We start from the raw sequence: 18,656 nt of genomic DNA, 5'->3' as shown, positions 1-18,656 counted from the left end.
ATCCCTCACACAGTGATATTGAACATCAATGTGCTTTGTCTTAGAATGGTAAGCAGGGTTCTTTGCCAAGAAAATTGCACTTTGGCTGTCACAGTCTATCCTTATAGCTCCCTGTACTAACCCCATACTTGAACACAATCTCTGCAACCAAACTTCTTCCTTGCTTCCATGAGTGGTTGTCATGTATTCTGCCTCTGTAGTTGATAGTGCCACTATAGATTGTTTCTTACTCATCCAACTGACTGCACCTCCAAATAGGTTAAACACATACCCACTTGTAGATCTTCTCTGATCCAGATCTCCATCCCAATCCGCATCAAAAAAGCCATGAATATCCAAAACTTTGTCTAATCCTGGTCTTCCTTGGTAGCACAAACCATAATCACTAGTGCCACACAAATACCTAAAAACCCGCTTCACTGTTGTCTAATGCTCCTTCCCTGGTTTTGACATAAACCTGCTCAATACTCCCACTGCATGTGCAATGTCTGGTCTAATACAGACCATCGCATACATCAGGCTACCGACTGCACTTGCATATGGAACACGGGACATATCTTCTTCCTCTTCTTGTGTCTTGGGACACTGTTCAGCATATAACTTTACACCTACAGGAATAGGAACCTTCATCGATTTACTATCGTGCATATTAAACCTCTGCAATATTGTCTCGACATATTTCCTCTAGTTTAACCAGAGCTTCCTCTTTGCCCGATCTCTTTTAATTTCCATGCCCAAAATATAGTTTGCAGCACCAAGGTCTTTGTTGGGTCCCTATAATACTAGTGATTACCCCATTACTATTGTAGTTATACCCCTTATTTATATTGTTGTGCCCCTATTACCCCCATATTGTTATTTCTGTGCCCCATAGAATCCCTCTATTGTTATTTTTGTGGCTTTATATTATTATTGTTAGGTCGGCTGGATTATATTGTGACTCCTTAGACTCCTATATATAGAAAGGAGGTTTTGTCATTTGTATCATCCAAGAATTGTTCATTTATGTAATGTAAAGGAGGTTGCCCCCTCGAAGAGGCTGAATTCTAAGGCGTGGATCTCTCTTTTCTATCTTTTTGTGAGCTGGTTTCATAACATTTGGTATCAGAGCTTTGGATTCTAGGGTTTCGCTGCTCCAAACAGGTCATCGTGGCATTTTCGCTATAACTTTTTTTTGTGACGTTTCAGAAGTCACAAAAAAAACCCATTTGAGAAGAATTGGCGCTGAACCTTGGGTCCGAATTTCAGAGCTTTTCGCGCGATATTTTCGGAGATATGATCTGAGGAAGTTGGCCTTTTTGCAGACTCCTGAATTACATTCAAAACAGGTGACCTGGGGAAAATCGTCATAACTTTCTCTCTGAGGATCGGATTGAAATTTCGTAAAAAGGTACAGAAAGAGGACGGACTGTAGTTTCTTGTGTGTGTGTTTCAGATTCAAAGGTTGAAACAGTGACTCGTGGCACGTCGTACAAGTTCGCTCTACTGAACCAGTCTAAAAGCAAGTCACTGTGGGAGATTTCACATAACTCTTCCTTGGAGAATCCAATTTGGCTCAGACTTGTGGCATTGGAAAGAGGACGCAGAAGGCTACTACAGGTAGCAATTTCAGAACTGGATGATCCGAAATTACAGAGATACATCAGATTCAATATCAGGCTTCTATAAAGTGAAAAAAGGTGTGTAGTTTTTTTTTTTTAATTTTTGTGTAAGCTTGGTTTAACGGAATTCAAAGGGCATAGTAAAGCATTATTATCGGTAACTGATGCCCCGAGGAAAGAAAATGCAAACACCTAGTAAGGAACCTGAAAGCTCTAGCATGACTCATGAAGAAGAGGAAGAAATGCTACATGATATATCAAAATTACAAGAACAAGTGCAACAAATGTCACGCTCACAAAAGCTAACAGAAGCTAAGATAAGTGGCGTGGAATCTAAGATAAAGGGCATGGAAGCTAAGATAGATGATTCAAAGGTAGATTGGAAGAGAGACATGGCAGATTTGAAGACAGACATGGCAGATTTGAAGACAGATTTGACAAATTTTCTACAAGAAATACTTACTAATGGTGAAAAGGTAGTAAAGGAAACTCATGATGAGAACAAAAGAAATGTTAATCATGATTCCATAGACGCTAATGTTGGATCGAAGACCCACCATATTCCAAAAATCGATATGAGGAAGTTTGATGGCAAGGATCCCGCCACATGGATATTACAGATGGAGCAATTCTTCGATCTCAATAATGTGCAAAACACACAAAAGGTACGTATGGCAACTTTATATTTGGAACCAAATCAGTTTGTATGGTATCAATGGCTTTGCTCTCGTAAACAATTTATCACTTGGGCAATTTTTACGGAAGAATTGATAGCACATTATGAGGATACAAAAAGCAACACTTTTTTTAGCCAATTGATAAGTCTCAAACAAAAGGGTTCAATAATGGAGCACATTGAGGAGTTCCAAAAATTGAACATAAGGGTAAAAGATATTCCAGAGGAGCATAGGATTGATGTGTTCATAGGGTCTTTAAAGGATAATATCCAACATGATGTTCGCCTTTGGGAACCTGATTCATTAGAGAAGGCATTCAGGTTAGCAAGAAAAATGGAAAGCAAAATTATGGCAACTAGGAAGCATACCATTCACAACTATAAAGACGGAAGTGTTGTTGCCCATAGTCTTCCACAACCTACAAGGTTGACACCACAACAATTGGAAGAAAAAAGAGCAAAAGGGCTTTGTTACAATTGTGATAGCAAATACACAAAAGGTCATAAGTGTGCTGAGAAGAAATTATTCTACATAGATTGTGAAGAGGAAGAAGAAAAGGAGCAAGAAAGGTCAAAAGAAGAGGATATACTCCAGGAACAAAGCCTAGATGAAGAACAAATAAATCCGACCATATCTTGTAATGCATTGGCGGGAATTACCACTCCTCAAACCATCAAGATAGAAGGACAAATCAAGAAGAAAAAGGTAATAGTGTTGATTGATTCAGGAAGCACCCACAATTTTATTCATTGTAGGGTAGCAAAAGAATTGAATTGCTTCCTATATCCAGCACCAGAGTGTCAAGTGATGATTGCAAATGGAGGAACAATAAATTGCTCTGGAAAGTGCCATAATATCAAGCTATCCATGGGAGAATATGTATTGACTAGCCCAATGCTTTCCATTCCAATGGGAGGTGCTGATGTTGTACTAGGAGTCCAATGGCTACAATCCTTGGGTACAATAGCTTTTAATTTTCAAGAACTTTTCATGAAATTTTCTGTGGAAGGAAAGGAAGTTGAATTAAGGGGTATTGCAGGGAAACCAGGAAAGATAATCAGCTCTAATGGCATGACAAAGCTTCTAAAAAAGGAGCAAAGAGGTGTAATTGCACAATTATGTTCGCTAGATGTTTCCACATTGGAATCATCTATTTCTCCAGATCTCCAAAAAGTCCTGGACAATCATTCCAAGGTATTTGAGACTCCCAAAGGTCTCCCACCTATGCGTGATCATGATCATGCTATTCATCTGATTCCAGGAAGTGTTCCTCCAAACATCAGGCCGTACAGATATCCCTATGTCCAAAAAAGTGAAATTGAACGTATGGTTGCAGAAATGCTAGAGGCTGGTATAATTCAACCGAGTCAAAGTTCTTTCTCAGCTCCAGTAGTATTGGTGCACAAGAAGGATGGATCATGGCGCATGTGTCCAGATTATAGGGAGCTCAACAAGCTCACTATTAAAGATAAGTTCCCCATTCCTGTCATTGATGAATTACTGGATGAATTGCATGGATCAATTTACTTCACCAAGTTGGATCTTCGTTCGGGATATCATCAAATCAGAATGAAGATTGAAGACATTCCGAAAACGGCATTTAGAACTCATGAGGGTCATTATGAATTTTTGGTCATGCCTTTTGGCCTTACCAATGCACCTTCAACATTTCAAGGTTTGATGAATTCAATTTTCAAACCATTCCTTAGAAAATTTGTGTTAGTATTTTTTGATGATATACTAATCTACAGCAAGTCTTGGAAGGATCATGTTGAACATGTTGACAGGGTGCTACAACTATTGGAGGAGAAACAATTATATGCAAAAAGATCCAAATGTTTCTTTGGAGTCCAGGAGGTGGAATATTTGGGTCATATTGTATCTCATGAAGGAGTTAAGGTAGACCCTAGCAAAATTAAAGCCATTAAGGAATGGAAAATCCCCACATCCATAAAGCATCTGCGAGGATTTCTTGGGTTGACAGGGTATTATCGCAAGTTTGTTAAGAATTATGGGAGAATAGCAGCACCTCTAACAACATTATTGAAGAAAGATTCATTTTCATGGACTCCGGAAGCAACAAAGGCCTTTGAACATCTTAAAGAGGCAATGTGCCAAGCACCGGTCTTAGCTACACCGGACTTCACAAAAACCTTTATTGTGGAATGTGATGCTTCAGGAAATGGAATTGGTGCTGTTCTAATGCAAGATGAAAGACCCATTGCTTTTGAAAGTCGTCCAATCAAGGGAAAGTTTTTAAGCAAAGCTATTTATGAGAAGGAAATGTTGGCAATACTCCATGCACTTAAGAAATGGCGACCCTACCTAATGGGAAGACACTTCAAGGTAAAAACGGATCATGATAGCCTTAAATACTTTTTAGAACAAAGATTATCCTCTGAAGAGCAACAAAAGTGGGTCACAAAGATGTTGGGTTATGACTTTGAAATCATCTACAAAAAAGGGAAGCAAAATGTGGTGGCAGATGCACTCTCAAGAAAGGATGAGGATGTGGAAGCATTGTTGTGTGCCATTTCTATTATCCAACCAGATTGGATAAACGAAGCAAGGGAGGAATGGAAGAATGACGAAGAAGTGTGGGCACTTATTCGAAAGCTACAACAAGATTCCAGTACTTCTGATACATTTAGCTGGCAAAATGATTCGTTATGGTACAAAGATCGCTTATACCTCTGTAAGAATTCCCAGCTAAAACAAAAGATTCTTATGGAATTGCACACTTCTCCCTTAGGAGGGCACTCAGGATTTTTAAAAACTTACCACAGGGTTAAGAAGGAATTTTTTTGGGATGGCCTTAAATCAGATATTCAAAAGTTTGTGGCGGAATGTTTGGTTTGCCAACAAAATAAAGTTGAAACAATTAAGACACCGGGTCTATTACAACCTTTATCCATTCCAAGCCAACGTTGGGAGGAGGTTTCAATGGATTTTATCACAGGTTTACCCAAGTCTGAGGGAAAGAGTGTCATCATGGTGGTAGTTGACAGACTTACCAAGTATGCACACTTTTGTGCATTATCACATCCATTTAAAGCCAGTACAGTTTCTACTGCATTTATGGAAACAGTTCAAAAGCTACATGGAAACCCAAAGATTATTGTAAGTGACAGAGATCCCATTTTCACTGGAAATTTTTGGACAGAATTATTTTCTTGTCTTGGTACTCAGTTAGCTCATAGCTCATCTTATCATCCTCAATCTGATGGGCAAACTGAGATAGTAAACAAATGTTTGGAAGGATATCTTCGTTGCTTTGTATCTGATAAACAGACACAATGGGTCAAATGGTTGCCTCTGGCTGAATGGTGGTATAACACTTCCTTCCATACAGCAACAAAAATGACCCCATTTATGGCACTTTATGGGTATCAACCACCATCCATCACATCATATTTAAGAGAAAATTCTAAGGTTCAGGCAGTGGAACATCACATCGAACATCAACAACAAGTCCTCCAACTCTTAAAGGATAACCTCGTGTTGGCACAAAATAGAATGAAACAACAGGCAGATCAACATCGCAGTGAAAGAAGTTTTGATGTAGGTGATTGGGTATTCCTACGGCTACAACCATATAAGCAAATGTCCCTAAAGCAAGCTAAGAAGGATAATAAATTATCACCAAAGTATTATGGTCCGTACAAGGTGTTGCAAAAGATTGGTACTATGGCATACAAATTGGAGCTTCCTGCAGCTTCTCGATTGCACCCAGTTTTCCATGTTTCATGTTTAAAGAAGGTTATAGGCGACAAGCTCCCAGTTCAAACAATATTGCCAGAACTTGACGAGGAAGGAAAAATTATATTGGAACCGGAAGCAGTCACAGAAACAAGAACTCGACAGCTACGAAATCGATCAATTTCAGAGTATCTTATCAAGTGGAAGAACTTATCCGCTGAAGATTCCACATGGGAGGATGAGAATTTTATGCAGAAGTATCCAGAACTACTCAAGCGTTGAGGACAACACTTTTTTGAAGGAGAGGGGCATGTTGGGTCCCTATAATACTAGTGATTACCCCATTACTATTGTAGTTATACCCCTTATTTATATTGTTGTGCCCCTATTACCCCCATATTGTTATTTATGTGCCCCATAGAATCCCTCTATTGTTATTTTTGTGGCTTTATATTATTATTGTTAGGTCGGGTGGATTATATTGTGACTCCTTAGACTCCTATATATAGAAAGGAGGTTTTGTCATTTGTATCATCCAAGAATTGTTCATTTATGTAATGTAAAGGAGGTTGCCCCCTCGAAGAGGCTGAATTCTAAGGCGTGGATCTCTCTTTTCTATCTTTTTGTGAGCTGGTTTCATAACAGTCTTTCATGTCGAATTTGGAGGACAATTGGGTCTTCAAATACTGGATAATTTCTTTGTCATTTCCAACCAGCAACATATCATCCACATATAAGACCAGATAAATAACACGGTCACCAATTAATTTAAAATATACATAGTGATCTGCTTTGCTTCTGGTGAAGCCAAGTCTCTGTATAAATGTATCAAATTTCTGATACCACATCCCTGGTGACTATTTTAACCCATACAGAGACTTCTTTAACTTGCATACCATTTCTTTCTTACCCTTCACCGCAAAACCTTCAGGTTGCTTCATGTAGATCTCCTCTTCCAGATCCCCGTGAAGAAATGTTATCTTCACATCCCTCTGTTCTACCTCAAAATCAAAAGCAGCAACAACAGATAAAAGTAATGTAATAGAAGCTACCTTGGCAACAGGAGAAAAAATATCACCAAAATCAATTCCCGACACCTCGGAATAACCTTTTGCTACCAACCGAGCTTTGTATTTCTCCACCTTTCCTTCTGCATTTGTCTTCTTCTTGAACACCCATTTGCTGCCAATGGCTTTCCTTCCAACCGACAACTCCACCAGATCCCAAGCCTCATTTTTGTGCAAAGATGCCATTTCATCAACCATGGCCTCTTTCCAGAGTTTTCCATCCTCTGAATCTACTTCTTCCTTCATAGTTCTGGAATCATCATCAGTAATAGATAAGGCAAAATTTGCATAGAAATCAGATAGACTATACCTTTCTAGTTGCCTTCTTTCTCGAACTGATCTTCTCACACCCAGAGTTTGTGGCTCTTCATCTTCTGATTCCTCCTCTGATGTAGAGTCTGATTCTTCCTCCTTTAGCTCAAACTCTATCTTCTCAGGTTCCTTTGATTGGACTTCATGTTTAATAACATCTTTCACCTCTCTGAACACCACATCTCGGTTGTACACAACCTTCCTTGTTACTGGGTTCCAAAGCTTATAACCCTTTAAACCATCCTTATACCCAATAAAGATGCACTTTTCAAATTTACTATCCATCTTGGATCGTTTCTCCTTTGGAACATGTACATATGCATCACATCCAAATACCCTCAGATGTGAAACAGAAGGTTTCTTACCAGTCCATACCTCTTGTGGAGTCTTATCCTCCAACGCTAATGAAGGTGATCTATTGACCAGGTAACATGTTGTCTCCACCGCCTCTGCCTAGAATTCCTGTCCTAACTCGGCACCACTGAGCATGATTCTTGCCCTTTCCATCAACGTCTTGTTCATTCTTTCTGCAAATCCATTTTGCTGAAGTGTATATGGATTAGTCTTATGCTATGCTATACCACACTTCTTATAGAATTCTTCAAATTCCTTATTGCAAAACTCTCCACCGTTATCTGTCCTCAACACCTTTATCTTCTTCTCTGCCTAGTTTTCCATTAGAGCCTTAAATTCTTTAAACCTGTCAAAGACTTCAGATTTCTTCTTAAGGAAATATATATCCATGTATTCCTTGAGAAGTCATCTATAAATTATACATAGTACACAGACTTACCCAGTGATGGAACCTTCACAGGTCTAAACACATCACTATGCACAAGCTCTACTATCTGTTTTGCCCTCTTACCACCAGAGGGGAAACTCACCCAATTTTGCTTCCCATATACACAATTTTCATAGAAATCAAAATCCAGAGAGATATTACACATACCTTCTACCATCCCTTTAGCATGAAGTATTCGAAGGCCCTTCTCTCCAATATGTCCAAGCCTTTGATGCCACAACATGGTCTTCTCGCCTGAGACCACTAGATTTTTTGCTCCACTTTTAGGAACCACAGAACTGTTGCACCCATCAACAACAGTGCTACCTTGCAGCTTGTACAGAGTTCCAATACAAACTCCCCGCATCAATACCAGTGCTCCCCAAACCATCTTGCAGGTATCCTTCTCAAACACTGTTTTTACACCTGCATCATCCAGCTTGCTTACAGAAATTAGATTTCTAGCCAATGCAGGAATATGTAGAACACCTGGAAGTGTTATAACCCTTCCACCTTGCAACTTCAACTTTACTTTTCCGTGACCAACGATTCTAGCCTTCCTATCATCCCCTAAGAAGACATCACCACCATTGTATTTCTCATACTCGCAGAACCACTCTCTACGGGAAGTGAAGTGAAAGGATGCACCTAAGTCAATCAATCATGCCTCATGATCTACATGTGTACTTGAAGAAGCAAGTACACATCCCCACCTTCATCTGAGGTGGTTTTCGCCTCTGTAGAAGGAGCATCATCAGATCCCTTTCGATTGTCAGGAGATTTATATTTACAGTCCCTTTTGTAGTTGCCTTCCTTTTCGCATTTCTAGCACACCACCTTTACAAGTTTTCCTGGAGATTTAGATCTCCCTCTAGATTTAGTTCTCCCACTCGATGACTTATTTTTGCTTCTGTTCTGGGACCATCCTCATACAAACAAGGCATCACCACTCTGGCTCTCCATATTTTTCCATCTCATCTCCTCCGTCAGCAAGGATGAGACTATTTCATCAAACTGCAAGGCAGTTGCATTGCTACCTATTGCAATAACCAGACTATCCCACGAATCTGGTAGAGAACACAACAAACTAATCCACTTATCTTCATCTGAAATTTTGATATCAATAGACGATAACTGACTTACCACAATACTAAACGCATTCAGATGCTCTGTCACCGAGTCTCCAGCTTTCATCCTCAGGTTATACAACTTTTTCCGTAGGAACAGTTTATTCACCAAAGACTTAGATTGGTACAAAGTCCCTAACTTGTCCCACAAAGCCTTCGCCGTAGCTTCCCCTGATACATTCAACAATACTGACTTTGAGACACACAATCGTATTGTGCTCTTTGCCTTCCAATCCAACTTCTTCCATTCTTCATTAGACACTTATGTTGGTTTAGTACCCGGATCTACTGCGATCCATTGATATTTATCCACCAACAGATCCTCTATCTTGAGTTTCCACAACTCAAAACTCTGACCATTAAATTTCTTGATCTCTATCTTTCCACTTCTCACCATCTTCTTTCACCACCAGAATCGATCCCGCGGATCTCCCACTGAACGGGGTCTACCACAGGCCTGAGCGAAACCCCTCAGCAACAAAGGTGTGCCCTTGAAGCCAAAACAACTCCGATACCAAATGTAGGTTTTAACCCCGTACAGAAATTACTTGCATATTAATTCTAAAACACAGAAAATAAACAATGCGAGAGCATAACACATAAAACACATACACAGAGATTTTCCCCTGGATCCCAAAACCAGGACTACCAGCTTGATTTTTCATTATGTTCCTTTCAATGTTACAATACATATTTATACATGCCAAAGCATCCAATACCATGGACCGAAAACCATCGTATCCAAAACCATGGACCGAAAACCATCGCGTCCAAAACCATGTGCGAAAATCACGCAGAAAACCATAGGTAGGTCTGCCTAACCTAATATAGGGTCCAAAAGAAAATTCTCGGGCGTTGCCCTAGGCCCCATAGAGGGGAGCTACTCGCCCCCCTCAAACCCCCCTATGACCCCCCCATTGCGTAATCGGCGCAATGAAGGGGGGGCTCCACCCCCCCTCTAACTCCTCGGTTCACTACGTGGGCTAGTCGTGGAAAGAAGAACACAATCCAACAGTTGTAAAATGACACTTTTGGTCATAGTCGCACACACTACACTCGTTGTACTTGGGGAATGCATGTAAAGTGGCGTTTTTATGTATACATATCATTGTTCAAGCTTGTCTAAGTTTTCTTGAGGAGTTAGTATGTGTCACACTTGATTTTATGTCTAAACTCATCATGTTTGACCCCCTCCCTATCTTCAAGACTCAGACAAATTTTGGTTTGAAGCAAACCCATTGAGGCCAAGAGCGAATGAGCGCACTCCAAAGCCTTGATCGTGAATGCTTCATTATTTGAAATTGCACAATGAACCCTCTGAGAGCGCAAAGCACACTCCTTTAGCTCTTTCCCCTTCCTTGTTTCAAATAGCGTCCTTCAAGAAACCAAGTCTTCCTTTGAGCGCACTCCTTCGACTCGAAGAAGTGTGCCCTCCTTGAGCGCATGGGCACACCTTGAAGACCTTAAGCTCAACCCTTGATCCTTCCTCAATGTATCATGTGCCCTCCTGACCCTTTGAGCACACTCTGAAGGCACAAAGATTTACCCTTCAACCTTTAGACTTGCGTCATGCGCCCTCCTGGGCCTCTTGAGCGCATGAGTGCACCCTGAAGGCATGAAGCCTTCCTCCTTCAGCCTTCAGGAGTGTGCCTTGCGCCCTCCCTCTCTCCCTTGAGCGCACAACGCACTTGGGAAGCCTGAAGCCTTCCCCTTCGTTCTTCGGACTTGCATCATGCACCCTACCTTGATAGTCTCTTCTTCTTGAGCGAATGAGCTCATTATGAAGCCTCGCCCTTTAATCCTTCAACCCTTTGAAGTGTGCCCTTGTGCCTAAAAGCTCTCCTTACTCTTTCCAAAGCGCACTAAAAAGGCATGAACAAAAAATATGTATAAAATATGTTAAACTATGAAATTTTCAAGCTGATGGTTGCTTATCATGAGTGATTGCAGCCATGTGTATGTTAGGAAAAACATGACAAGCACACATGATGAAGATTGGGCAAAGAAGACAAACAAAGGAAGCATTGAAGAACAAACAATACATTGAAACCTTGATGATTAAAACACCCAAAATACTCCAAGATCAAAGACCCTTTGGAGTGTGAAGGCATCAATGATCAGAAGCTACATGAAGAATGAAGACACAAGTGGTAGCGATGTCACCACTGGATAAGTTCCATGTCATTAGTCACTATTAGTCCTAGTCATCAAAGATAGTGACATATCATGTCTTCATCGTGTCATGATGTGGAAGTCGTAATGTAATGTTGTAATCACTGTAAAGACAAATAAGTGGAATTCCAAGAGTCATGTATGGACAAAGAGTCATGGAAGTCCAAAAGACATGTAACAACAAAAGTCATATGTAATTCCAAAAGTCATTTGGAAGTCCAAAGTGTAACAACCTTGGTGAAAATTCCATGTAATAAAAGTTAATGAAGGTAAAAATAATAACGACGGTTAATGGGACACTTATTCCAATCTGAATGTTGGGAAAGACATCCTAGTGTGGGTGTTCATTTGGTTTATTATGGGTAAGGAAATTGGCAAAGGCAATGGCTAAGGCTTTGGAAAGGCAAATGGCATTTTTGGCACATTTATTCATGAAAATAAAGGAAATTAGGAGAAAAGGAAGGTGAAAGGTCACATGTTGCATGTGAGGAGGAAAATGAAAGAAAATAATGGAAAATGAAGAAAATAGAGGCATAATTGATAAAAAGGCTTCTGAGGATCAATTGGTACCTTTTGTCAATTCAATTTTGGAGCTCTCTCATTATTCTCTCTCTCTCTCTCTCTCTCTCTCTCTCTTGGACACTTGGAGTTTTATTGCAGCACTTTAGCATTGGATCAAGAAAGGCAAAGGAAGCAAGAGGAAGGAAGGAGCAAGCAAGGAAGATCGGGATCAAGCAGCTACAACAAGATTATTTGTAGGTATCGATTTGCATGTGTGATTTCCTTCCTATATTTGGCATGCATGGTGTTGCACAAGGTTCTTTTCTATTATGGCATGGGTTTTTCGAGGTGTGATAGTGTTTTCAGCCTAGCCTTGACATTTTCGGATAGCCATGGTGTGATGGGGTTCTCATGTGTTTGGTTGAGCTGGATTGTTGGATGGATTCAAAGCTGAGTGAGGTGGATATTTGAATATTAGAACACATGGCGTAGTAACCCTTGAACTGGACTGTGGGTTGCGGTAAAGTTGAATTTTGTGTTGCCTCGGTGGGCCTTGGAATCCTCGATTGATGAATGGTGGGATATATGGTAAAGCTTAGAGGTGTGTTCTCTCCATCAGGCCTAGTAATCCCGGGATGGGATATGCGGTAAAGCATGGAGAGTGGGTCTTGGTTTAGGGCCTATTGATTCGGTGTGGATTGTGGTAAAGCTTGAGAGACTAGGAGACAGGAAAAATGCTCGCGATGTAGGTGGAGAAATCTGGTGGCATCCATGCTTATTTTAGCCTAGTGATCTGGTGGAGATCATGGTAAAGCCTATTATTACATGTTTATTGTGTTGGCCTAGTGATCTGGTGTGGATTGTGGTAAAGCTTTGTTTCTATTGATAAGGGTGAGGTGGTTTAGCCTCGGGATGCCCTAGTTGGTTCTTTTGGTTTGAGTCCCACATTTATGCTTGGAATATGGCACAAGGGTGAATGGATGAAGAAAGAATTGGATCATCCATTCTATGGTCGGGTGGAACGTGGTAGTCCCATCCCCAGTTGTCTTTTACATTCATTAATAAGAGGTTCTTTCCTTGACATCTTATGTGTAAATTTATTGGTTTATAGGTGGATTCTATGGTTGATGTATCCTTGATATTTCTATTATTATTATGTTGGTTATAAGCATGTATTATGATAGTGATGATATATGGCTCTCCTCATGTTTTGATTTGTAAATGAATGAACAATGTATCTATGACCCAATATATGACAATGTAGCTAATGATATAAGGGAACAATGCTTCTTAGTGATTCTCAGATAAGTATGAGACTCCTATGCTTAGATCTATTGTTTAGACCTGTAATGTAGATTACATATTTGTGACATGTGTTGAAAAAATGTTTGTCATGGATAGTAGGGGTCCAATCTATAACTTATCATTGTTTTTGCAAATTCATCATTGTTATGTTGTGTAAATTCATTTATGAAAGTGTCGTTGAGTTCTAGGTAGTGACCTGAGCTCGGGGCCTGAAATAGTGGCACAAATCTTGGAGTCGCAGGCACAGGTATGAGGAGAAAAGTCCCCAGATGCATGGATACCCATTCGATGGGAGTGTCTGAAGCCTACTGGATGCATGGTTGTCCATATCAAGGGAGTGTTTGGGGGTTTAATGGTCTAAAACTTCAATTGGTCTCAGGGGTTGGTTACCTGAGTGGTTGTGTTGGCTCCTAGGATTTATATTGTTGATGTGGAAGGTTTATGTGGTGTGTTTTTGTCGATTCTGCTTCCTTAAGGTCACCTAGGAGGTTGAATCCCATTGTTGTGGCCTCTCATCACATATTTACCCCGGTTGGTTTGTTACTTGGGTAGATGTGGGATGAGGGCGTTACACAAAGGTTATGTAAGTCCAAAGTTCATTAGGAGTTGGAAAGTCAAGGTTCATGGGGTTGTGAAAGGCCACGCCTCAAGTTATAAAAGAATCCTCATTTCTCATGTAAAGGAATTTTAACCTTGGCTACTTCTAGAAGGCGTTAGAGAGATAGAATTAGTACTTTTGGGGAGCAAGTAGTGGCTCTAACGCTCCACTATTGGAGCTAGTGATGTTCATTGTATTTATGTATCCTGGAACTTTTGCTTAATATCGAAGCCTGCTAGGTCAACACATTTTCACACATGGATTGTAGATGTTTCTAAGAATATTCTTTGATGTTTATGGTTCATGGTTGCTTTCACCTATATTGGAGTAATTGAACTATTTTGGTGACTTCGGTGCTCAACTTATTTGGAAATGTGTTGTAGTGTTTATAATGATCATCGCATCCATGTGAACTCTTTCGCGATGTTAGACAAATATTTATCACTCATGTGTGTCTCCATTAGGGTAGTATTATTACTTCTCTCTTAGAGGCTCACTTTGTTTTCCCCCTTGTAGTAAGAGAACCTTAATACATCTGCAATTGAACATTCACAAGGCACACTCTCTTGCTCATTCAAAAGGACATTTTCACTTCTCTCTTGTGCTAACAGCTAAAGCCAAGGCATATCTTTAAGTAAATGAAATCTAGGTAAGTGTGAGGTCTAATTGAGACCTTATATCAAGGATATCCCCTGTATGTTGGTGATATCCAACACCGTCAACATTATGGCGCCATAAGGAGATCAACTAGTTTTTTATGGCTGATAACTCCACACACCTTAACCATTCATCTTCTGGACAAGGTAAAAACATTCACAGCATCATTCCAGCTCTTATTCCTGAAGTAGGAGGATCTTCTCAGCCTAGTCTGAGGTTGTCATACAGAGTGACCTACGAACAACTCTAAGTGCTTCGACCTATAACCTGCAAGTTTGAAAAATCCATTGGCTTACTCCCTATCGCTCATAATCTCCCCAAACATCCAAAGAAGAAAGAAACAAATCATACCGGTGTGCTAGTTTCGATCGTGGAAGATTTGGTTTTTTTCACTTTTAAAGAGTTAATGGAAACCTTTGAAGATGCATTACATCAAGGTCCACTTCCACCTATCATGAAGGGTATGAGGGAGACAATTTTCTTTCTGACGGAGTTTTAAGTTCCGCTACGATTTAAATAGTCAAGGAGGAGGCTCCTCAGATTCTAAAAAGGAGGAGGAACCAAGAGAAGAAGACATGTCTGACCAGGACTTGGATTGAATGGCCCAATGGCCTCTTTCTCTTCTGGATAATCTTCATAAGATGCCAAAAAATTCAGAAAATATATCATCAAAGTTTGATCCAAACAAGAAGAAAAAGGCAGAAGATCACATCGACAATTTCTAGATGCATCTATGGATATTGGAAGTAAGGTACGATGATGTTTCTTGTAGACTTTTTCCTTTTACATTAGAAGGTAGAGAAGCAACATGGTACCATAGTGTTATAGACATTTTTGTGCCTTACAGCATGAAGCATGAAATGTCCATAATCTAAGGGATCCAAAGTCCCTAAACATGTTGTTCCTACCCCTAGAGGAACAAGGTCAGCAAACCACAGCACTGAATATCAGTTCTCCACCTGAAAACACTCAAAAACAAGCTAATTCTGGATCATGTCAACTGCTCCACTGAGCATCTGCGCTGAATGTCAACTGCTCCACTGTGTACCTGCGCTGAATGTCAACTGCAAAGAAGGCTACCTGCGCTGGGCGAGTTTGGCCAAGTGGCACAGTCATTCCTCAAGGTGTCAATGCCCAGGAAGCTTCCAAAATGACACTTGGATCAGAGAATTCGACTGGTGATGAGTAAGAGGGTCTAGATCTCCAAGTGGAAGCAAAAACCTCCAAGTGGACTCAAGAACTGAAGAATAACTGAAGTGGGAGAGGACACTAGTCAGCTTCATGCCAGCCTCAAGCTGACTCATCCTTTCCCAAAACTCCTATATATAGAGCTCTCTCATGAGGTCTAGGGAGGCTGGAATCTTGTGAATGTAAGGAAGTGCTGTTGGTTTGAGTATAGAACTATTGGGTGATTTGCTTTGAAGGAGGTGAAGAGGAGATTTCTTTCTGCTGGGAGGTGATGCTGGATTGGGCCTTTTATGGTTGTATCACTTACTGAACTTTACTTCTTCCATTAATAAAGCATTTGAGGTTCTTCTATATGCATGTATCTCAATGGTGTATTGTTATGCTTGTGTATTTGATTTATTCTAATCCTTGAATCAATTATGAATGTATGCTTCTTGTAGTTTCCCTCTCTTGCCATTTTGCAGGATCTTGGTGTAGCTGGGCCAGTGAAAGAGCAAGGAGCTGGGAGCAAGCAGCAAAGAGAGAAGATTGGATCAATCATTAGCGGAAGACATTGGTTAGTGGATCTCTTTCTCCCCTCTCTTACATCTCATAAAGAAGTAATCTCGAATAGCTTTGCTTTGATTGTTGCTGAGGTACTATCACCCTTAGAGTGGGATAGGGTCATTCCGTATTGGATACTTTTCCCAACAACAAATTGGCGACTCCGCTGGGGATCGTATCTTGTTGGTTGTTTGTGTTTTTGCTATTCATTTCATAAACACAGGGAGTACCGAATCGAACTGCATTTGGATCTTTCAAATGCAAAGTAGAGGGCAGCTACTCTAGCTCAGTTTCTGGGCATGTTTATGATTTGAAGAGCTGATCCACAAGGACTCTGAACAGCTCTTAGTGATAGCTTTTCATCCTCCTTTTCATCCCTTAGTGTGTACTTGATTGATAGCTTCTGATTTGGCCAAAAACTGTGAATTTTTGAGCAATCTGTGACCCGGAAACTGAGAAAAACGAAAGTTTATCTCTTCAGTGCAGGCACTGTGAAGGTAGTCTGCATTTCAGCGCAGATCCCGAAGGGGCTACCTGCGCTGAATGTCAAACTGACAGTGTACCACCTGCGCTGAACCAGTTTTTCCTAGTGCTACTGGGGTTCCCTGCTGTTTATTGCCCTGTTTTCATCCTTGTTTTTGCAGCCTGTTATCAGTCAATGTACCTATCTGAAACCAATTTTCCTTACCACTATTCCGCCTCGGTTGTATAAAGAAACTGTATTTGTTCTTTGTGTATTTCTTATATCATTTGCAGTTTCCCATAACGAAAGTGAACTAGTCTTGCTGTGACCTCTTAGATCTAGACCTGTGATAAGTGTCGTTTTGATCTTAAGAGTTAGTTTATTTGCTGTTCATAGCTGATTGAGCTTTTGCTTTCGTCATATGGTTTGAATTTATATATTTCTAGTGTCGAAACAAGTAAATCTTAAGGTGTCTTTTGATTTTGGACAAGCTTGTTTGCTTTCACTTGAAATTGAATTCAAAGTTATACAACAGCTTTCTTTTTGTATTACATCAACATTAAGAAAGAGAAAAGAAATACCTGCATTGTGCATGTGCATTTTGACAGCTTGCATGTTGATTTAGGAAAAAAGTGCATTAGTGTGTGCTCTATGATCTGTGTGAAAAGATGATGTCTTTCTTTTCCCTCAGTAGTTAAGATTTTCAAAGTTGAAATATTGAAAAGCTTGCTTATCATCTTAGACTGCATTTAGGAGTGTTATCATACATCTCGTGGTGATCCATAAAGGCAAACTGCTAAACAAGATCAACCTTAAAATAAATTGAATTTACATAACAACGCATTGAAACATAACGCAAACACATAGAGGTCTAAGCTAGAGACGTGTTCCGGCGTCGTTAAACGTGATATCTTAGCGTTGAGTGGTTGGGTGATTCCTCCACGGTGAAGCGATAAGTATCAATACGGACTTGTGCTCCCACGTACCGTCGCGTATATATTGGGAGACCCCTATAGGAACAAAGCCTTTATCCATAGGAAACCGTGTCGGCCGCCCTACTGATCGCAATGCAGTGAACACAACATTCACGAAGATCGACCACTCGTACCGTAAAACGTATTCTGTGGTTTTGCGAAAAGTTTGGCACACCCTCTGCCTAGATCTCCAGAGTAGTTTCTTTTGGCCTTTTTCAAACTCTATAACTGAAAAAGTCCATCCGAGCATTTGTCACTTCGGGCTCGTTAAAACATCGAAGGAGACTAGAGTCATCTTTAGCTTTTTCTCGACTCTTAAAAAGTGAAAAAGCAAGTTGTGTCTAAAGCGTCGTTATAAAATTTATTTTAAACGGAACATAATCACCTCCTATTCCCGCGTTGATCTGTATGTTGAGAACATGGAATGCCCCAACCAAGGAATTCCACATGATGGAAATCCTAGTCCTTTCTCCTCTTGGGGAGAAGTTGGTGCGCCCCACATGGCCACATTGTCGCTTCCAGGATTGACAATTGGCCTGCCAATTTGGCTATTCTCAACCAATGTAGTTCAGAACACCATGGTTCCTGAACAGTCGAGTCAACAGTTAGATCAGTCTAGAGCTGCCCACCAGCCTTCTACTTCCTATAACTCTTCCTCCAATCCTTCATCTTCGCAAGGTAGAGCCGGCAAAAGCCAAGCTCCCATGGAGAAGAAGGAGAAGAAGAAGAGAGAGAAGAAGAAGAAGGAGCCTAAGGCGACTGGGGGCAAGCAAAAGACATCTGACAAAAATCCACACACAGCACAGACCGGGCCTAAATCGCCATGTGTCATATGCAGAGGAGACCACTTCCATAGAGATTGTCCCTGTATTCCCCGGATACTAAGGGACTGGTCCCCTCGTTTGCACAATTCGGAAGCATCAACCTCTGATAGTCATGTTGAATGCTTACCGTCAACCAGCGAAAGTGAAGGTTCAAGACAAAGAGGGGG

This window comes from Pinus tabuliformis, chromosome J (genome assembly GCF_031772625.1).
Source record: "Pinus tabuliformis cultivar Carrire ecotype Pingquan chromosome J, CPIR1, whole genome shotgun sequence".
Classification (NCBI taxonomy): domain Eukaryota; kingdom Viridiplantae; phylum Streptophyta; class Pinopsida; order Pinales; family Pinaceae; genus Pinus; species Pinus tabuliformis.
Note: the sequence above shows the minus strand (reverse complement) of the source record.